The 22,035-nt window shown below is 45.8% G+C and overlaps 1 long non-coding RNA gene and 1 gene segment (V, D, J or C); both read left to right on the forward strand.

Annotated features, from left to right (window-relative positions):
* Positions 1-1,218: 1,218 nt before the first annotated feature.
* Positions 1,219-7,532, forward strand: LOC309810489. The gene is made up of 3 exons (XR_014294996.1): positions 1,219-2,069; positions 3,650-3,724; positions 7,450-7,532. It is a non-coding gene; the product is annotated as an uncharacterized lncRNA (long non-coding RNA).
* A 2,545-nt stretch (positions 7,533-10,077) lies between these two features.
* LOC309810487 (T cell receptor beta variable 4-2-like) lies at positions 10,078-11,653 on the forward strand. The segment is given in 2 exons: positions 10,078-10,137; positions 10,250-11,653.
* Positions 11,654-22,035: the final 10,382 nt, after the last annotated feature.

Below are 22,035 nucleotides of genomic sequence, written 5' to 3' on the forward strand. Positions count from 1 at the left end.
CTTGTGTTGAACCAGGAAACGGTCTATTTAAAGCTCTGACCATTTTTTCTTAGTCTTGTCCCTTGGGAAGATAGAACCAGGAGAGTCATAGTAAGAAAATAAGTGGTCACTAGAGGCCAAAACCAGCAGAAGATTGTGGGTTCTAGAATAGTACAAGGAGAGTCAAGATAAGCCAGGGTTCCAGTCCGTTAGAGACTCCTTTACCTCTGTATATAGCAGGGACACATCTCAAAAGGCAATCTCAAAAGTTGTTTCACATTACTGGAGAAAGGCATGCCAGATAGTACTAGCTGAAGCTAGAGGCTAGCTTCATTTTAGACAACCTAGCAGAGCTATTTCTTAGAACGAATAAATTGGTATAGGACTAGTTAGAGAGCTTAAAGGTCTGGTTAAGCTCCTCTCCTTCAAAAACCCTTTTCCAACTCTGGCAGACCCCAAATGATAACTGTTTTTTCTATATATTCTTTCAGTGCTGGTAAATACAGTTTATACCCCATTATTTTATTTTATTTATTTATTTATATTGAAATATAGTTGATTTACAGTATTATATTATTTTCAGGTGTACAGAATAATGCTTCAATATTTTATAGATTATACTCCATTTCAAGTTATTACAAAATAATGACTATATTTAGATAAGCAACAAGGATATATGGTATACCCATTATTTTACGATTGGTGAAATATATAGTTATTTCTTTCTTCAGGTGCTTCCTCTTGATATTGGCTCTGTTTTACTGTCTAGAATATTCACGTACACCAAAAACAAATCTGTATATTCTATGGTTTTTGTTTTTTATTGTTTTATTTCTCTTTTCCACACAGAACCCATTGCTATCAGGGCACTTCTATTGATTCGCATAGAATCAATATGGTGGTTTGGTGACCAGAACATAGCATGGGACCAGTCCTTGAGGAAGCTGAGACTTCAGTTAGGCTCTCAAATGATGAGAAGAAAGCATCTGGTTGTGGTTCTAAAGCCTGGGATCCTAGCAAGATGAACAGGTGGTGATTAGACTGTTTGCTCATCTGGGAGTGTTGGAAGGTAACCCCTAGGGAGGAAATAGTGAAAAGCATGTAGCGGGCTCTCAGGAATAGCTGTTGTTTCAGGCAAAAGGAGTACACCTTTAATATGTCATGCAAGACTGACAGGTAAGGAGGGGGGTTTTGATAAGAAGGAGAAAAAAGAAAATAATTAAGGTATGTATATTATCTTGATTGTGGGGATGGTATAGGTGTTTTCATATGTCCACACTCTTCAAATGGTACACATTAGATGTGTGCAGTTCTTTTCATATCAATTGTACCTCAATAAAGCTGTTAAAAATAAATAAAACAGGGACTTCCCTGGTGGTCCAGCGGTTAAGACTCCGTGCTTCCAATGCAGGGGACGTGGGTTCAATCTCTGGTCGGGGAACTAAGGTCCCACATGCTGCTCGGTGCGGCCAAATAAATAAATAAATAAAATTATGGAGGACAACATGCAGGAAATTTTAAAAAGGAATTGGAAAAAAAAAAGATACAGCCTGTGACCTTAAAAAGAGAAAATTCAGTAGGGAAGACAAGTACACACATGACAAAAATATGTTATCATAGGAGGGGAAGAAAAAAAAAGGGAAAATCTAGGACTTTTGGAACCAAGAAACTGGCATTGCTTCCTGGAGGACCGGGTGAAAAAAATGAGAAATGCAAGTTGTTCAAAGAAGTCCAGGTAAATTAAGTACACGTTCATTAGCTATAATCATCACCGTCTGGATCTGTCTAGAGCGTATGGGAAACAGACAAGGTCTGTGTGAGGTTCCGCAAATTATGCCGTAAGCATCCTGTGAAGTGAAATATCTCTGTTGTCAGAGGACTGAACTGGTGCATTTCTTTGTATCTGTGCAGGAAGGAGCCCAGGGCAAGACGACAGAGACCATGCCAAGCGAGGAGGGCATTCCTGAGTGAGTGGGGTGTCGGAGCCCAAGTAGGGTGAGGCCAGCAGGCTGGTGAAGCCCAGCAGATTGAGAAGGGCACCCACACGGGGCAGGGCATGCCTGTTGTGGGGTATTGGAAACTGGACTGAGGTAAGGAGGGTTCTGACGTGGGTAGACGCTCTGACACAGGGTCAGATCCAAGCAGAGTGAGAAGGGCATTTACAAAGGTGGCCATTGCAGTGGACAACTGGGTACCTGCAAGGATCCACTATGTAAATCTATGAAGGATAACAGGAGCCAGGTTTCTCAGTATTGGATAAGGGGATTGCAAATATGGAAAGGCAGAACACTAGAATAAGCCTTACAATATTGGAATTGGAAACAGAAGTATTTCTGTAAACTCGTGGTTTTTCCATATGCATAGATAAATATAGAATTAAAGATACATGTAAATGTGTGTACATGTATGTACATATATATATACGTATATTCCCTAACTCTGTCCACTGTGATGACCCTAAAGTAGTCACCCCCAAAGCCCAGATGTAGTGCCCATGTCTTATTTTCTAAATACCATTATCCAATGTATTATCTATGTATGGTGATAGATGGTAACTAGAATTATTGTGGTGATTATTTTGTAATGTATAGAAATATTCAATTGTTGTGTTACGCACCAGGAAATAATATACTGTTGTAGGTCAATTATGCTTCAAAACCAAACAGGCGAACAAACAAACAAACAAACTCATAGCAAAAGAGATCAGAGGCAAGAGGTTGGGGAAGAGGGAATTGGATGAAAGTAGTCAAAAGGTACAAACTTCCAGTCAGAACATGAACAAGTACTGGGCATGTCATGTACAACATGATGAATATAATTAACATTGCTCTGTGTTATGTATGAAAGTTAAGAGAGTAAATCCTAGAAGTTCTCATCACAAGGAAAAAAATTTTTCTTCCATTTTGTATCTATGTGAAATGATGGATGTTCATTATTGTGATAATCGTTTCATGATGTATGTAAATCAAATAAGTATGCCGTACACCTTAAACTTACACAGTGCTGTATGTCAATTATATCTCAATAAAACTGGAAGAAAAAACACACAAAAATAAATAAATACCATAATCCACTCAAAGGAACCAGGACTCTGCAGAAACAGCTGATACCAAGACAGAGACAGGGAGAGTACAAGATGAGACTTGAATGTCTTCTTGTGCCATGAAGGAAGGAAATACTCAAAGAATGATGGAGACCCTGACAGGAAGGAAGGTTTAAGAAGGGAACAATTTCCATATTTCCATATCTCCTTTGGATAATACTTGATACACACTGAAAAATTATTATTCTATTCCTATCCTTTAAAATTAAAGAACAAAATAGTACCAAAAGCTCACCTCATGTCAGGCAAATTAATTTTTATCATTTACATTTCAGCCTTGTATCCTAGCTTCCGTAAAGCCGCCAGTAAAAATACACTAACGGCAACCATAACACATTTGGAACGCATGTTTAAAATGGTTAGATTGACTCATTACATATGGTCTCTTACTATTTTCCATTATATTCATTTATGCATGTGTTCATTAAATAAGCATGTATTAAGTACCGGCAAAGTGTGGAGTATAGTTAGATGAGCCAAGGACACTGGGAGGTGCCGGCACATCAGCCTGGTAAACGGCGGGGTGGGGTGGGGGGAGTTTACCCTGACTGGCTCATGCTGTTGCAGACTTGGACAGAGGCTCGGAGACCATTGTTTCAGACTCTCCCCTCATCCAGGTTTCGTGGATGAAGAAATGAGAAGGTGAGAAGATGAAATGATTGAGCCATCTAAAAACCAATTTTATTTTAACCTTCCTAAAATACACACTTTAAAACTCTCCAAACTATGCATTATCTGAAAAACCTGACTTATTGCTCCTATAAGTCTAGTAGCATTTTTTTTTTTTTTTTTTGCGGTACGCGGGCCTCTCACTGTTGTGGCCTCTCCCGTTGCGGAGCACAGGCTCCGGATGCGCAGGCTCAGCGGCCATGGCTCACGGGCCCAGCCGCTCCGCGGCATATGGGATCCTCCCGGACCGGGGCACGAACCCGTATCCCCTGCATCGGCAGGTGGACCCTCAACCACTGCGCCACCAGGGAGGCCCCTCTAGTAGCATTTTGAGGACGAGAATATTGTCTTTTTCACAAATGCTTGTTGAGCTAATTAAAATAGCCTATGTGCTCCATGAGGGTCTGTTTTACTCCCTTCTCTATTCCTAGTCCTTGAACAATACCTGGCACATATAGTACATGTTCAACAAACACTTATTGAAAAATACTTTTAAAAAAGAAGAATATGCTAAGCAAGTGTGTATATGGTGGTGGTAGTTGGTGATGTTTCGCCAGCACGTGATAGTAATAGTCGCTAAAGCTTTTCTTCAGTGCTTCAGATGTCTCCTTGCCTGTGTGTTTCTCTGCCTTAAACGTCTCTGCTTCATCCCTACCCATCATCTCTGCTCTCAGTGCTCTATCAGGAGGACTGGGGTCCCATGACTGAGATGAGGTTAACGTGCCTCTTTGACCCCTATGAGGAGCTGTGACTTTACCCGAAACTCCCGGCTAGAACGGGGGTTGGGGGGAGGGGGAGGGAAGGTGTGTGGACAGTTGAGAGCACTAAGGTCCATTGCACGTGGCACCTGCCCAACCTCAGTAGCAGTGCATCTGCTATCCCTTTGGCTCACAGCCCTCAGAGCCTTTTGTTTTGCCCCTGCATCTTCCTCTGTGTATATCTGCTCCATATTCAGGCTCAGCAATCCAAGGAGGTGAGATGCTCCCTGGGGGTACAGGTTGCAGCATATTCCTCTTGTATTCCCCTCAGCACCCACTGAGGGGTGCTTCCTATCTAGTTAGCCCCGAATTCCTGGGTCTTAAAATGACACACAGCTGGTTCCAGGGAAGGGCTCTGATGACCTGAGCAAGGCAGCCTGAGTTAAATCAGGATGAGGCTGTAGGGGGATGGTCCCGCATCCCCGAGAGACAGCAGGGGAGGATATCTGCCCGAAGTGGGGGGCAGGGATGTGTGTATGAGGGAGGAGGCGGCACTAGACAGCAGAAAGAGGGAGGAAAGACCCAGTTATTTGTTGGGCGTGGGGAGCTAATTGTAAACAAAGCAGCTGAGAAACCTCCTTGGGAAGCTGGGGCTTGGTGGCAGGTCTCTTCCTCTGCCCCTGCCTCTGTATGACCAGTCCTGACAAGCCAGCCCCGACTCACCTCTGCAGGTGCTGGCACAGGGCATGAGAGGGAAAGAGGGAATGTGAGCTGCAGAAACTAACGGGGCTATGACTCCCCAAGCAAATCCCCGTCAGGACCAGGGAAACACACTCAGAGGACTGGGACCTGTCAGGCAGACACCGGGTCCCATCCTGTTTGAGCTGAGGAGGGCTCCAGGCCCCTCTGCTGTGTGGTCCTTCTCCTGGGAGCAGGTGAGTCCTGGGAACAGGTGGGACATCTTTGTCCATGAACTTCAAGTTTTTTTCATGGAGCTGCCTCATGAGACTCTCTGAATGTGGTTTCTTGCTCCCAGAGCCCCTTTGGACACTGGAATTACCCAGACCCCAAAACACCTGGTGACAGTGATGGGGAGCAACGGGACCCTAAAGTGTGAATGACATCCAGGACGTAATTCTATATACTGGTATACACAGAATGCTGAGAAATCACTGGAGCTCCTGTTTTTCTAACAATAAGCCTCATCCAGATTGAGAAATCAGTCCAAGACAGGAGGGCCATGGGCTAATCCCAGCCCTCTGACTGTAGGCCCCACTAAGACCTCTTACTGCCTTCCTGTCTTGGTCCAGGACAGAAGAACTGAGTTTTCCCTTTGGCCACAAGGGGGCACTGTGACTCTCCCGAGATTCAGGGAGAAGAGGGAAGGTCGAGAGAACTCCCTGGATGGGAGAGGGTTGAGAGAGAGTCTGGATTTGTTCACAACACAGGAGAATGTGGTTTGCAGAGGCTGTGAGCCAGTGCTGAAATGTGAGGGGTTAAACAGACTATTGGCTTTGTGTTGGTCTGTTGTTTCTGTGCCAGCAGCTAAGACAGCCCTGCAGAGTCACTGTCTACCTGTGCACAAAACCCTGGCCTCGTCAGGAAGCTGTGGGGCAAAGTGTTCACTCAGCTCAAGGCTCCGCTCACCCCCATGAGTTTCAGCCTCCAGGACACCCTGCCAGCACACCCGATGGGGCAGTTCTAGGCCTACAGAAGTCTTACAGAATTCTACTTCTCAGCTAGAGCAGGGGGTTCCATTAATTTCACTGAAGTACTCAGGGCTCCACAAACAAGAAAGGACCCTGTCCCTTTCCCTGAAGGTCTTAACTGATGGAAGAAGCCATTCCCTGCCTTTCTCTGCTGTACATATTGGTACATATTGTACATAACATTATGACTGAAAACACACTATTTGCTAAGAATGTTTGATGAGAAAAAGCCTAAAGGACGGTAAGGTGAAGATAAAAGTTTCTAAGACCAAACGAAAATTAAGATTGTCAGTGAGATCACCATTTAATGAAAAAATATTTGGAGAAGCATGAAAGTCCAGGGTGACAGGTGTATGGTTAGGCCATTTAAGATGACTGTTCTCTTGCTCTCTGTACATCTTCTGCTCGACCAAGCCCTGCTTCACTCACATGACTATCCAGTCCTCTTAATTACAGGGCTTAATCAGTCCCTGGTAACTGATGAGCCCACCTGACATCAATTCCCCCTGTAAATAGTAGCCTCCTTCTCCCAGAGTAGCTAAGACTGCTGCCATGTCCTGCCTGCACACAATGGAGTGTCACTCCAGGACCCTTTGTGTATAATCCCCTGTCCAATAAACCACTGATGTCTCTGTCGCTGTCTCCAGGCTCATTCTTTGGTCTCGAGGCTGGGCAACCACAAGGCTTGCAGGCCTTCAGGGTGCAGGCCAACAACAGGTAAACTAGAAAGAAAGGGTGGGGCAGATGCACCCATCGAGGTTCTCTTGTGCACTGCAGACTTCCTCCCTCTAAGAAGGAGGACCAGTGCCATTGTTCCCAATTCTGATTGAGTGTCATCTTTGAAGCCTCCTCGAGAGCAGGCAGTAGCCAGATGATGGAGGATATTAGGAGGCATGGAAAGGACTTTGGCCACAAATCTCTAGGCAGGAACTAGTCAGTGGTCCTACCTTAAGTGAGATAACATGATCAAGTATGTATTTTGGTACAGGAATACTGGGTCAGAAGGGAGATAGAGTCTGGGTGGAATGTACAATTAGAAGATTTCTGAAATACTCTACATGAAAGATTATGAAGGGATGATGAGGGGCCTTGTGGATGATATAGAGGAGAGGCTCTGGATTTATCCTGGCAGGTCTGGATATAGGATTTGCTAGGAGCAAATCCTCTCAGGGAGCCTTAGCATGTGGGTTCATTGTTACAGTGCTTGGTCTTTCCGGGGTCTCCGTGGGAATCACAGTATATGCACCAATGCCTCTCACTCTAACTGGGTCTGTATGCCAATGTCTTCCAGCTGAGTGTCTTCTGAAATCTCTGCTCAGTTCTATAGCCTTCCAGAAGCTTCTAGAGTCCTGCCCTGTGTAGACACAACTGGCCAAGAAAAAAGGTAATTTCCCTTCATGTATTCTTGGGGCTCCCATAATCCAAATCTCAGCTGTCTTGGAATCAGTTATGTCTTTTCTATATATCTTCAAGGAACATATGCTATTACTGTTTGATAATGGGCAGTGTTTGAATTTACCTACATGTTTACCATTCCACTTCTTCACTATTCGTTCTTGCAATGCAGACTGTCCTTAGATCATTTTCTTTCTTCGGTCACATCCCTAATTCAGATAACTTAAACTCACCTTTCACCCCACTCCTTGCTTTGGGAAATGCTTATGTTAGCTAATGTTCTCAGGGCAATCGAGCTTTTCACTTTTACTCATTGTTCGGGGTTTTAGTTTAAATTCCATTGCTTTTTGTCATCTGTGAAATCTTGCATATGTATTGACAGCCTAACAATGCAAAAAAATTTTATTTACTCATATTTTTCTGTTTTCTTGTAGAAGGGCCAATCAGTGTCTTCTTACTACAGGGAATGGCCATCATAAAAATGTTAATAGTAACAATGCTGGCCTTTTAACTAGGGTTAATTTTTGGTTCTTATCTAAGAATGGAATATCTCCAACTGCAGTGGATTTAAGGTCCATCATATATGTAACCTGTTCAGGAGGAGAATATCCAATGCACTTTGCTTAAATTCTAACCCATATACCCTTACATTTTTTTTGTTTTATGGGCCACAGTGAAAATCTGATAAAATTTATTACATTAGAAAAATGTTAGTATTTTCTTCCTGACCCAGCACATCCCTGGGTTAAAAAACATTTCCCTTATCAACTCTTGACTTCACACATGGATAACTACCCTCCCTAGTCCCAACATAGATTTATATAGATTCTTGTTATTCCAACTTGGTAATATATATCTAATATAACAATAAACAAATGTTATATTTAGCAACTATAGATCATTTCATTTTTGTGTTTATTCATATCTTCAAATTTTCTAGAATGAAAACTCAATACTAGCATAACAGTATGTTTTAAGAAAATGGATGATATTCCAATAAGTAAGTGGACAAAAGGCATAAGCAATTTATAGTGTGAAGTAGGAAAGACTCATGGTGGGTCACGCAAGCTAGTCCCAGATTGGAAAACTGTCTGTGGATCGGATGGGCCTGGTTTGGTTTCTAACATTTTGGAAATGCACGGGGCTTTGGAGATCATTTGCATTCAGTCCACATGTTGTAATAGCTGAGGAAATATGCTATCACATTTATGAAGTGATTTAAATACTGAAATACTGGACACATTTCTCAAACTTCATATAAGCTACATTTGATTCCCTAGTGGTTGTCTGTGACTATACTGAATTACCCACGACAGTAGAATTCTGGGGGTGAACGTGTTGAAGTTTTGTGCTTGTTCCTAGCTGTTGCTCAATGAGTATTTGTTGAACAAATCAAGATGGTCTATAATCTCCACAGGGGCTGGGGTAGTATCTGCAGGGCTGCATTTTGTTCATTCTTAAGAATCCAGACATAATCAATCTCCATTGAGTAAAAACTGAATGTCCTAGATAAGTGGATGAATGGTATTGTTGCCGACTGTTTTGGTTGTTTCAGGTGCTTCTTTCTTCTTCATGATTTCCTGGAGTTTCGTACCTATCACAGCTGCTCCCGGTCTGTGGAGTGAGTGAGGGATCTGGGCTGCCGACGAAGGCTGGTAAGAGGCCTGTGTTCTGGGAAATGCGCAGCTTTGGCCACAAGGCGGGGCTGTGGCTCCACTGAGACCGCCGAGACGGGGGTGGGGGAGGGGCTGGGAGTGAGTAGAGGGAGGGGGTGAGGAGGGGAGCAGGGCATTGAGGCTTCATCCCCACATCAGTTGGGTGTGTCGTTTGCAGACTTCTCAAAGATACTAAACTAAAGTCATTTTCAAATGGATTTCCGTTTGTCCTGCACCGGACGTCTTGCGCTGTTTTCTTGCGGCAACTTGTTTGCTTTAAGCCCAGCCGAGCCCTGCACCCTCAACACAGGGCCAGAGGATGGCTTCTTCCTTGTTATGGTCCTCTCAGCACTCCTCCCAATGTCTGGTTCCTGGCTGGCATCACAGTCGTGCGTTTTTAATGATGGGCACTGGTACAGAAAAGGACCACAGCCTTCCAGTCGTCCTCCCTCCATGCAGCTGGGCAGAGGGGCTGCAGCAAGCTTAGATACTGAGGGAAAAGGACGTTCTAAGTGTTGTCCTGCCTCGGACTGAGCAGGGGAGGAAGGAGGTCTCTTCAAGGGGGTGCGGTCTGTTGCTGAGAGGGGGTCTTGGAAGGGAGGGGGTACAGAGGGAGAATCTATATAATGAGGAGGGCAGCTAATAGCAAAAGAGCAACTGTCAGAGGACTATCCCAGCCCAGTCCATTCAAATCCACCTTCTATAGAAATCTATGTAAGGCATAAAAGGGGAAGGAAGAAACATCGCTTGGGGCTGGGGAAACACACAAGGACACTGACATCACAGGCAAAAGCACCAACCACGGCCAAGGAGACCAGAGGCCACCCCCCACCCCAGGGGCATCCTAGTTAGATGATGCCACTTCGACCCTGACACCGCCATGGGTTTCGGGCTGCTCTGCTGTGTGGTCCTCTGTCTCGTGGGAGCAGGTGAGTCTTGCGTTCACATGGGCTGCCCCCGGACCCCCAACAATTTCCCTGCGGCTGCATCAACACCTCCCCTTCTGGGCTTTGTCTGAATTTTGTCCCTTTCTCCCAGCAGCCTCCACGGACTTGGAAATAGCTCAGACACCAAAATACCTAGTCATGGAAACTAGAAATAAGAAATCTTTGAGATGTGAACAACATCTGGGACACAATGCTATGTACTGGTATAAACAGAGTGCTCAGAAGCCACTGGAGCTCATGTTCGTCTACAACTATGAGAAAATTGCTAGCAATGAGACTGTTCCAAGTCGCTTCCGGCCTGAATACAAAGACAACTTCCACTTCTACCTGCATGTGGACACCCTGAAACGGGAAGACTCCGCCCTGTATCTCTGCGCCAGCAGCAAAGACACAGCCCTGCAGAGCCAACTCCTTCCTGTGCACAAACCTCCAGGGTCCAGCCAGGAAGCTAGGGGGCCAGCCAAGGCTCCGTTTGCCACTTCCCATTAGACCCTAGACAGAAATCCCAGACCACAATACTGCCCACAGATTCACGGGGCACGGCAGGGTTCAGTTCCCCCACAGACGCCAGCAGTCTGTGCCGGGCTGTCCTGACCAGATTGTGCCTCTGGGTGAATGGAGGACAGATGTTCAAGTTTAAGTTGTCCCAAGCATTTTCCAATTGGCTGGCACCCCTGGGAAGTCTTTCATGAGACACTTGACCCTCTGGCCGCAGCAGTCCTACCAATCCTCCTTCTAAAAGGTGTCTTTCTCTGACTTCCCCTTCCATCCAAGTTAGACCCTGAATCTCAGCCCAGATCCCAGCTCCAACTATGCTCAGACCTTTTTCAAAGCACCTCATTCTCTCACCAGGGTCTCCAGCCGTTCCTGCCCCTGAGGACCACGGATCCCCCATCCCGTTGGGATCCCTATTCTCTAGTTCACTCTGCCGGCTGCATGTTCAGTGGCTCAGCCCCTCGCTGGCTTCTCTTCCACTCCAGCCTTAACACTTACAGGCTTGCTTCTTTTTCCTTCTGTCTCTGTAACCCTAGCTCTTCAGGTCTTCACATCCTGTATTATCAGACATAGAGTCCGACGCGCTTGGATCGTTGCTCACAGCAGGCAGTGAGGAGTGATGGCCTCCTGACATTTCAGAGCAGGACTTTGTACCCGGGGCTGAACCCCATATCTTCCGGGCTCTGCTCCTTGTAATGGCTCTCAGGGCTGCACAACCCAGCAGCCAAGGGCTGGCAAAGCCCTGCGTCCTGGAGGGTCAGCTGTCTGCATGCGCACAAAGGCTCCCTCCTCTCTCCTGCAGAGGATGCTCCAGGGACAGGAAGACCCCTGACAGAGCCTCAAACCATAATACCCAAGTCGACCCCTGTGGTGACTCTCTATTCTATGGCTTTAGAGTGGGGGGGGGTTTCACCCCAGTGTGACTCTGCCCTGTCAACTGGTTAAGAGATAAACACATCCCCATCTACCATTTTAATGCTTTATTTGTCATGAAATAAACAAGCCTGCTGTAAAGTGGATGGTTTGGTTTAAGGTTTCATAGGGATCCTGTACACAAATGCCTGCACGCCAGGACTCACACCCTACACAGGACCAGAGGATAAGAAGGATGCCGCCCTGTGAGGAAGTGCGTTGCTTGGAGCTCGGCAGGTACCTGACTTCTGAGCCTCTTCTTTTCAGGAACCGAGGATTCCCTGTTGCCAAGGCTGTGGCACCCCAGGGCCGAGCAGCACGGAGCTTTGGGGATTCAGAGAAGGACTGCCAGGCAAGGGTCCCAAGACTGGAGACCCCGCAAAGGACAGTAAGAGACCCAGCCTTTGGGAAACGGGTGTGAGAAATACGTGTCTCTCTGTCTTCACAAAATCCATATTGTATAATCTGGCTCGTCTGTTCTCCGATTTCTCTTCTTCCCACCCAAGGCTAGACCCCGAGCCTGAGCCTGATCAAAGCTGCAAATCTGCACAGACGCTTGCTCTCAACCCCTCAGGCAGTCAGCCGGCCCCTGTGCCCCTCAGTTCAGAGCCAGCGCACTGGGCTGGGTGCTTACTTTCTCGTCCACTCTCCTTCCCTTGCACTGAAATGTCATTTTAGGTTTCAGGTTTCAACTTCTCATTAGATTTCCTCTCCACACTGACACTTGTAGGGTTATTTTTTGTTTTCCTTTGATCTCTTCACTCCCAATGTTTTAATCATCAGGCTCAGAATTATGACACACAGAGTCCATGCCTCTGGACTGTGGCTCTGAATTGGCCATTAGAGAGGGGAGTGGGTACCGCCTGTCTGTTTGGGTCTTCATACCTGGCCTCACTGTCCTGAAGCTTGTATTCTCCCAGGGTCCCTCTGCAGCTGCAGTTTTTCACTCGGTGCGTGGGAGCCTGAACGCTCCAGGGCACGCAGGGGCTGAGCCTTGGAGCATCATGTGTCCACGTTGGCACGAGGGCTGCCTGCTCCCTCTTGTGTGGGCACTCCTGAGTCTGTGGGTGCTGCCCAAGACTAGGACATCGTCACAGAGTCTCATCGCTTGGGCTGCTAAAGACCTGATGCCCCACTGGGAGAGACCTCAGCCCCGCCCCGCCCCTGCCGTGGACCACAGGTTCTGCTGGGTGATCGTTTGTCTCCTGGGGGTATGTGGAAAACTTCCATCCCATTCCCTTGATCTAAGGCCAGTTCCAAACTTTTGCCTCATTCTCTTTCTGGACTCTGTGTCCTCCCACAGGACGCATAGAATCTGGTGTCAGCCAAAGCCCTTGCCACTATATCACAGGGATGGAACGGAATGTGACTCTGGGATGTGGTCCTGTGCCCCGTGGTTTGTACCTCTTCTGGTACCGACAGACCCCAGGAAAGGGCATGGGGTTTCTGATGTCCATCTATAACAAAGTGTCTTCAGAGAAGGCAGGCTTTTTGAAGGATCACTTCTCAGCTGAGATGCCTGATGGCGTGTGCCTCACTCTGAAGAGCCAGCCTGCACAGCAGGGGGACTCGGCCATGTGCCTCTGTGCCGGCAGCTCAGCCACGACCTTGCAGACACTTCCTGGCCTTGCAGACACTTCGTGCCCTTCCACCAACCCCACAGCTTCTCAGCTCTCCCCAGGCTCTCAGCCTCCCTGCCCTGCCCGAGGCGGGTGGAGGATGTGTGGTGGGCCTGCAGCTGCTCTTCCGTAGCAGAGGTCAACATTAACTTTAATTTGCAGAAGAGGAAATATTGCACAGGATATCTGGGGCTGTGGTATTTGGGAAAGGTTCCCAGGCACCGCAGAATGTGGCTGGGGACCCCAACGATGGGACAGGTGTAGCCAGTGAGTGACCTGGGGAGCCTACAGAGAAACCTGTGTATTCTCTTTTGGTCTCTGTGTTATTTCCTATTTAGCAAAACATGCCTTCCTTCCATCTCTGAGTGGAGACTGGCTTACTGGAGAGGAGGGGAGGGGTTTGCATGAGGATACCCAGGAGCCCCAACTGGGAACTTTCCAGAAGGTGAAGGATCTCAACGCCAGAGCCTAGTACCGCTAGGAGAGGGATGCTCTGGGACAGTAGGCAGCCGAGGCAGAAGCACCTCAGGACCCTGCCAGCCAGGACAGAGAGGCTCTTTGGGGAACAGTGGTTGCCCCTGTGGATGTGATCTCATGCTCTTGGGCCAGCAGGGATCCAGGCCAACAAGAAGGTCACCACAGAGGACACACTGGGCCAGAGCAAACACCCACAGAACTTCCTGTGCCCACAACTGGCATGAACAGCTCACTCTGGGCATGACGGGCGAAGATAGGACTGACTTCTCAGAGGCTAAGACCTGAGGGTTCCTGAACAACTGGTTGGAGGGATGATGCAGAGGATACTTCACAAGGGAGATACTGGATGTCCCATTAATAAGGCAGGTGGACCTCAGGTATTCAGTTAGAGAAATAAATTGGTACTGTTGTGCTAGTGAATTAAGTATTTTGTATTGGTTACACACTTTTCTTTCTTTTTCTTTCTTCCTCCCTCCCTCCCTCTCTCTCTCTCTCTCTCTCTCTTCCTTCCTTCCTTCCCTCTTTCCTTTCGACAAAAGATTCCTCACCCCAAGATATGGGAAGTATGGCTAGTGCATCGCAGGGACCCCATGCGTCTCAGAGGAAGAATCAATCACAGGGTCATGTATGATGAGGGGTCAGCCTACCCTAAAGAACTCTCCTTCATGTTATGAAATCACCAGTTCCTCTAGAAAAGATGTGCTGGGGCTACTAAGACAGAAACACCATAGAGAGAACATGCAAAATGAGGAGGAGATGTATAGTCTCATATTTTTAGGGGAGTGAAAGTGGTGCTGTTAATAATTACCCTTGAACAACAAGGTGAGACCTATACTTACCCCACCTGTGTCCCAAACGTGGACTTCCTCTCAGAGTCCTGAACAGGAAGAGGCTTCAGGCTTGGGCAAACAGCTGTGGCTAATGGGAGAAATGTCTGCTAAGGGCGGTGGTCATGGTGGCTCATGGGGCTTTGCTGGTGGATCTCCCTGACAGGGTGGCCCAAAGGGAAGGGACACCTACCCTTCCTCCCTGAGGGACCACTAGGGGCTGAGCATGTGTCCCCTTTTTCCCCCCACATCCTGACCCCGGGAAGCAGCAGACAGGGCCGGTTTTCCAGGCAGCTGGGAAGAAACACAAGCCCCTGAGGCAACCTGAAAGACGGTGGCCTGAAGGGTCAACCCCTGCTGGGTTCAGCCTAAACTTAAGGTGATTCACAAACAATAAACAACCCTGGGGGTCCTTAGGAATTCATATGGAATCAAGCCTTTGGGTAAGGCTGGACTTTCTGGTAATGTGGGTACTTGGGGCTCAGAGCTAGCACATTTTGGATATTTGTGACCTTCCTTTGTAATGTAAAAAATTAATAAACAGAAGCCTCATTGTAATGTAAAAAATTAATAAACAGAAGCCCCAATTAAATAGAGTTGGAAGACCAGGAGTTGTAGCTCTCAAGCCCTGTGATGGTAGCAGAGCCCAAGAGGAAGAAGGAAAAGATTCCTCTTCTTTCCTGGCAAGGACTCAGTCAGTGAAAAGCCTTGGACCCTTTTTTACTACAGACCTCCCATCTTCCTTTTCCTCTCTGTAAAATGTCGTGCGGGAACTTGCATGTGGCTCGCCATGGTTGCAGAAAAGCCGTGAGTCAGGTTTTTTCAATGTCTTACCAAGGGATATAGCCAGAGAGACAGACTGAGAGAACTGAGAAACTGCTCTGAAAGGTATTGGCGGAGGGATGTGAGCGTATCTGTGATTTTGGCAAAGGGTACGTGCAACCAAGCTCGCATCTCGGTAGAAGGTTGCTTCTGGTCACAAGGAACAGACACCTTCGTTCACCGTTTTAGTGCTTTTCTAAGTATGGGAAGATGCAAGAATCCAGGTTCTTGACAATTTCTCCTGAAAATATCTATCTGAAGGCCTGTTCTGCCAGTTTTCTCAGAGCACAGAGTGCCCCATTCCTGATCTTTGCTAGGAAGGTGAGTTTCAGTTGCTTCAGTTTGTGTTGGAAAAGAAGTAGAAGCGGGGGAAGGGAGGTCAATATGGTGATTCAGAAGAGTTTGGGTGGTTCTGTAAAGGAACTTCCACACGGGAAACCGGGAGGGCTCCAGAGAGGATGCTGGTGAGACATCCAGGAAATTACCGGAAACTTTCCTGCCCCAGCTGACAATGTAAACACTTCCAATTTATTAAGAGGAGGCACCGTGGTTCCACTGAACCTCAAGATGCTGTGGGGAGGGGCAGAAAGAGCTGCACGAAATGAGGAGTTCAGAAAGCTTTGTACTTTTGTCGGGCAGATTGGTTGCCGATCTTGAGCCACTGCAAGAATACGAGCAGAGCTCTCTGTAGACAGTGGGAAATGCTTCAAAACTGGGAAGAAAAGTAGACAGGGAGGGAGTTTGAAGGAGCATACTGGGTACCCAGGGGCAAATGTATACAGAGGAGTAATAGCCTCAAAGGAAGATCAGAGAAACTAGGGCATGAGCCTATTCCCCAAACCCAGTTTCACAGAGCATGGCCCTATGTTAGAAAAGAGAAAGAGACAATGACTAATTTTAAGCCACTTAAGAGGGGATTCTGGGCTTGGAGGACCTGTAAGCATTCTGATATACCAGGAAGACCTGGCTATCAGATCGTGAAGAGGCTCAGAGAGCCAGTTCTCACCTATGAACACCAGAACACTGGGCAGAGCGTCGCCCCTCTCTCCCTGACCTGCCCTGGGTGCCAGGCTTCTCTGATTTGTAGCCTCTTGTCTCTCGGGAGCAGGTAAGTCCAGAAAACAGGAGGGAAACTCCTGATATGGGTTTCCCAATTCCAGATCCTTGGCATTTCCTTCATCTGCTTCCTTGTCTCTATCTTAGCTTACATATCCTTTTCTATCAAAACCCATGGATGCTCAGGCCAAACAGACACCAAGATCCTTATGGAGATGCAAAAGAAACTGATCTTTGAATAGTCCTAGACAAGGCACCATTTTGCCTTGTGCTGCTATTGACAAGACTCGGGACTGGGACTAAGGCTGATCCGTTAGAAAGAGCAAAACTTACGGTCCCTGGAGTATTTGAAGGTTACTGGTCTCAAAAAGATACAGAGATGTTCCCCCTGACAGTGGGGTCAGCCACCACCAGCCGGACGTCTCCGCACTTCTGTGTCAGCTGGGATGCCACAGGGCTGCAGAGTCACAGGTACTCAGTTCTGAGAAAGAACAAGGTGGCTCTCCTTCACGAGGCGCCTGCACTAAACAGAGGAAGGACAGAAGCCCTTCCCAGCCACCACCCCCGCCCCAGGCAAGCAAAGAGTGAGAGTAAAGAAAACAGAAAAGAACGCACGTTGGTGAGGTCGTGGAGATATTGGAACCCTATTGCGTTGTTATGGCAATATAAAATAGTGCAAACACTATGGAAAACAGCGTGGCAATTCCTCAAAAAACTGAACATAGAATTACCATATGATCCAGAAATTCCACTTCTGGATATATACCCAAAGGAGTTAAAGCAGGAATTCAAACAAATATTAGCACACCTGTGTTCATAGAAGCATTGTTTGCAATAGCCAAAAGGTGAAAACAACCTGTCCAACCAAGAGATAAATGGATAAAGCAAATATGATCTATACATACAATGGAACATATTCAGCCTTAAAAAGCAACGCCTTTCTGATTCATGTTACAACGTGAATCAACCTTGAAAACATGCTACGTGAAATAAGCTGGACATAAAAGGCCAAATTGTGTTTGTATCCATTTATATGAGGTATCTGGAGTAGTCAAATTCATACAGACAGAAAACAGAATAGAGGTTTCCAGGGTCTGGGGTGAGGGAGGGAATGAGGAGTTAGTATTTAACAGATACAGAGTTTCATTTTGGGAAGAAGAAAATGTTCTGGAGATGGAAAGTGGTGATGGTGGCACAATGTGAATGCCACTAAACTATAGACTTAAGATGGTAAGTTTTATGTTATCTATATTTTATCACAATAATAAAATGAAAGAACAGCTTAAATTAAAATTTAGAATAAATTAAAATTTAGAAACAGTCTTTGAATAGAGATGAGTTCCATTCAAAAAAAGAATTGGTTAACCATAATTTTGAATGCAGAAAAGTTAAATTTTAGTGTCTTAAAGAGATTATACCCTATTTCTTAGGGAGGAAAGTATTGTTGATGAGAATATTTTAATAGAAGTGCTAAATGTGGAGGGTAAACTCCAAGGACACGGTTCAATATAATACAGGTAGAATAATTTGAGATTCTGGGAAGTCTTGGAAGGGAGTGCAATGGGCAAGGATGAGAGGCAAATGGTGAAAATCTGTGATCCTCATCATACGATTCCTTTACAGAACCACCTAAATCTTCATTAGACTCTACCAAACTCACGGGATCTTGATGTACATAATTTTGTTGAGGAAATCAAAAAGGTCTTAGCTTTATGGACAGGTAATGAGACAGGTTTAGAGAAGACCAGGAGAATACAAATGTCCATGGGCATGGTCAGAGATCTCTGGAAGGGCTTTGAATTTCCATAGCTTTTGGAATTTATAACCTCTGGGAAATTTCACCTAGTTTTCAAAGAAGAGAGAGCTTCACAGATCTTATCTGGGTTATAAACGTATTAGCTGAAATCTTGTTTTTATAAAAATGGGGGGAAAAATCCCCTGATGATAGGAATCATTGTTTTAAGAAAAGGGTAATATATATTAGTTCCTACTGGAAGGAAAACGTTGTGTTTACATGAAACATTGGCTTCTTTTAGAGAATTCGAGAACATGAACATTCTTCCCCATAATACAGCACTTTGAAATGCTGATGTAAAATATACTGCGTGGGCTGCTGGTAAGATCTTCGATAAGTTGACCTTAAATTTTCTTATGTGATAGACATCTTCTATATTCTTGTTTATATTGCAGATCTTCACATAGTATATTTATCATGCTTGTTATAAATTCTTGGTTCATCGGGTTCAATAATGCACTTTCTGGGGATATATACTGTCCAGTTGGTTATCTTTTTTGTTTTCAGTCCTTTAATGGTATCACTTATCCTGCTATTGATTTCTGCAGTAAAAATGCAGGTAAGATTGTCTCAGAGCAAAGAAGAGGTCGGGTAAGAGCAGAGCTTCAATTATTTTTACCATCTTGTTTTCTCACTGCTCTCCTGGGCTCACCCCTCATCTTACTCATATTCCAGCCCCAAATAGATTCAATCTTTCCAGAATATTCTCTTGGTTTTGGTGAGTCTCTAGTGTTCATATTTGCTTCTTGCCTCATCAGGTTTCCCTGGAGAAGGAGCCAAGAGATGATGCTGGTTCACCATTTTAGCAGGATCCAGAAGTCAGTGCCCTCATATTTCACGCATTGTTATAACATCGGCTGGGCTCCTCTTGTCTGAAATGTAATGGCTGTTTATCATGGGGTCTCAGGCATCTCTTAAGCAATCTTAGATGTTCTGTTTTTTTTCAAATATCAGTAGTTAAGAACTGATTGGCAATCCGGCAATTTTATCTAACTGAAGCCAAAAAATGCCAAGGGTTCGTTAAAACTGAGAAACACACTTTCCTTCGTGTGATTTATAGTGATTGTTTATACTTCTATGATTTTGTGTAGAAACTTCTCCTTCTCTACCATTAGAAACTCCATAAGACACATCAGCTGCTATTGTGAAAGGTTTTGAGTTATGTATGCACAAAATTCAGAAAAGATATTTAGTTATAGGACATTTCCATCTTGAGAGAATTCTATCTAGTTTATATCCATGGAGCATCACTCAGGGTGGAGTTTTCCTCCACTGGGTGGATCTTATAAGAGGTACTGGTAACTCTTGGCTCGTTGGCACAGCAACTAGTTGTTGGTGACATTGACGCATTGCCCATCAGTGTCACATGCACCTGGATCAGTGATCTCTTCTCAGTGGTATTTGATGGGCTTGTTGCCTTTGGACTTTGAAGTAAAGAAATAGATTCCACTAGAATATCTATATTCACTCTATATATGTAAACCTGAATAACAGGTAAGTCAAATGTAAATATGTAAAGAAACTTGGATTGGAAGTAAACTAAAGGTCAGAAGTAGCAAATGGGAGATACTGGCTCTGGAATTGAGTCCTTCTCAGATTCTGTTTTCCCAAATCCTTCTGTTTATTTTGTTATCCTACATTAATCCAGACTGGCCTTTCCTTTCTAGCATACTAATTGCAGAAGGTTAGAATATTTTATTTCCCACACAGGCATCAAAGAAAAACCTAGAGAAATATAATTTATCTACACACATATTTATTCATATATGGGCAAATGGGCATTATATTATTATCAATAAACAGAGGCAAAAAGAGGATTTCTAAAAGAGAGACATAGAAGACAAAGAAATTCTCCAGCAGTACAGAAACAGGGAGTATTATTTTCTTCATTCTGGGGTAAACTGATTAGTGGGGACCTTGCAAAGAGACCTAAGTGGTCTGCTTTGAGCGAGCTGTCCTCGGTTATCTAAGGAAAAAACAATTTTAGGATCTCACCTAACCTAGACCAGATTTGTACCATTTCCGTCATCAAAATCTTCTCAAAGTCAAAACATTTCCGCCATGGCCACATTTCTTTTTTCGCTTAAAATACAAAATCACAAATCAGCTAGGGCCTGTGTGTGTGTGTGTGTCCCTTTAGGAAAAACAAAGCAAAAAAACCCCACAAAAAACAAACAAACAAAAACACAATGCAATAGGCAAACAGTGAAGTAGATTCTAATTTAAACACATCCCACAATTATTACATCATGGCAAAGACAATACCTTGGTTACCACCCATAGACCGCATGGGGGCACTGTGGAATTGCCAAAGTCCAGAAGTTTCTGGGGCAGGGCACGCTGACAGAGCTAGGTGCCTGGGACCAGGAGGGTTAAGAAACAGCTTTGTTTGGTGCCTTTATCCTCTGGAAGGCTTAATAGCATAGACACTAATTTGCAGGTGTGCTGTCCCAGATGGGAGCCATGAACTTCACCTATGCAGTGATGAGGGCGTCTCTGAGGTTACAAGGGAAAGTGAAGGGTGTGGAGCTGGGAGGGGGCAGGTACAGGTAGAGAAACCCCTGCCTCAAAGGAAAAGCAAAGGAGCTGTGGGGATGGGCACGTGGCCTACACCCAGCCTCGCTGAGGCCAGCTCAGTCCAGCCCCACATGTCACATAAGAGACTTTGCAGGACAAAGCAGGGTTCCTGAATCAGCTGACCTGGAAAGGGAGGCCAGGCTCATGGGAACCAGCAGAGGCAATGACATCAGAGCAGTGATGTCACTGCCTAACCTCCAAGCAGAGAAAGGATGCCCAGAACTTCAGCTCTCAGAGAACCAGAGCTCTGAGCAGGTGACGCCTGCCCAGCTCTGCCCCTTCCTGCCATGGGCTCCAGCCTCCTCTGCTGTGTGGCTCTGTGTCTCCTGGCAGCAGGTCCATCCTTGGTACAGGCGTGGCATCTCTATTCTAAGCCTGACAGTGCCTGAATCCATTGGGGTCCATCGGGCTCTCTCCTGCATTCTTTCTCCAGCCCCTGTCTCCTTCCCTCACAGGTGCAGTGGATTCTGGAGTTACCCAAACACCAAGATACCTGGTTAAAGTAAGAGGACACCAAGTGATACTGAGGTGTTCCCCTGTGTCTGGGCACCACAGTGTGTCTTGGTACCAACAGGCCCTGGGTCAGGGCCCCCAGTTCCTCTTTGAGTTTTATGAAAATATGCAGAGAGCAAAAGGAAACTTCCCGGGTCGATTCTCAGCACAACAGTTCCGTCATGCTCACTCTGAGCTGGACGTGAGCTCCTTGGAGCTGAGGGACTCGGCCCTGTACCTGTGTGCCCGCAGCTTAGCACAGCCCTGCTGAGTCACCCGCGTTCTGTGCAAACCTCCCTGCCCCAGTGGGGGGCAACCTCAGAGCTGACAGATATATGAGAGCCCAGAGATTGCAGTGGGAAAGGAAAATGACTGAGGGCGTTGGAAAGCAGCCACGGGCTCTTGTGCCGCTCAGAGCAGGGACCACAGAGGTCAAGAAGATATGTTCAGAGGATGGGGCTACATCAGCAGGTTCCCTCCAACATGACCTTCCAGGCCTGACACTTGATGCTACCAGGGAGAGGAAGAGTTTGTAACTTAATAGCTGGTGAGCTCTTTTTGAGGGAGAGAGAGTTCATTGGGGGAGCAAACTTACTTGATAAATGTGTGATTCTAATAGAATCAGGGGTTTGCTTTATATAATTTAGGGAGAAGAAATGGAGATTTGGGGAAAGTCTAGGACAGAAAATATGGCTGAGATGCTTGAGAACAGAGCTAGAGCTACAAAATAAGTAAAAACTGTGTTATTTGTAACACGATCTCTTTCCTCCTCCCTGCCAAGGTCTTCAATCACCAGAAAATACTAAGC

Source organism: Mesoplodon mirus (assembly GCF_964341445.2).
Source record: "Mesoplodon mirus genome assembly, chromosome: 9".
Classification (NCBI taxonomy): domain Eukaryota; kingdom Metazoa; phylum Chordata; class Mammalia; order Artiodactyla; family Ziphiidae; genus Mesoplodon; species Mesoplodon mirus.